This window comes from Sinocyclocheilus anshuiensis, unplaced genomic scaffold, assembly GCF_001515605.1.
Source record: "Sinocyclocheilus anshuiensis isolate Anshui unplaced genomic scaffold, SAMN03320099.WGS_v1.1 scaffold698, whole genome shotgun sequence".
NCBI classification, from domain to species: Eukaryota; Metazoa; Chordata; class Actinopteri; order Cypriniformes; family Cyprinidae; genus Sinocyclocheilus; species Sinocyclocheilus anshuiensis.
The window spans coordinates 58,438-59,086 of record NW_015544168.1 but is presented as its reverse complement, the minus strand read 5'-3'; the positions used below and the strand labels follow the sequence as shown (position 1 = coordinate 59,086).

At 41.3% G+C, this 649-nt stretch overlaps 1 protein-coding gene across 1 annotated transcript in view; it reads right to left on the bottom strand.

The window, feature by feature from the left end:
* LOC107695959 (histone deacetylase 4-like) overlaps positions 1-649 on the bottom strand; it is a 171,885-nt gene that overhangs the window by 161,124 nt on the left and 10,112 nt on the right. The window lies entirely within an intron of this gene.

Sequence of the window (649 nt, the reverse complement as noted above, 5' to 3'; positions counted from 1 at the left end):
ACATTGCATTACACCAAATACACAAAATAATGTTCTTTTTAGCAGCATCATATGACCCCTTTAATAGAATGCACTGATCCAGTGCACTGATACTGTATGTTCAGCCGACTATATCTGCTATGATACTCACCAAAACGGGCATTTTGACAGTTTTTGAGTGAATTTGTCCATTCAAGCACAATACTTCACAGAGAGCTTAATATTTGCGTGCGTTCTGAGATGCGGGTTCACGTGCTTCGGATGAGCGCACACACAGATCTTCTCACTGCGCGCTCTAGTTCACGTCTTCTGGCTCTTTAATATTTAAACTGGCCAGGCCTAAATGAGTTTAGTTTAAACACAGATAGCAACGTGTGCTGTTCAGGTCTGACCTGCGTTATCAACACGTGATGACAGCATAAATGACAGTTATTCCAACATACAGCACTCGCATTGAACAAAGAGTGACTGGTTTGTCCACGTATTGTTTTTTTTCTCTCATTGCTCTTGTTGTAATGTATTGTGAAGCCAGAATTTGTATCCATCAACAGAAACATGCATTAGCCGAACTCTAACAAACCATATTACAAATGCACTGTCAGATTTAAGTTGAACCGCGGTCCTAGTGCATGCCGAACCGTGTGTGGAGAACCGTACGGTTCGATTTTTT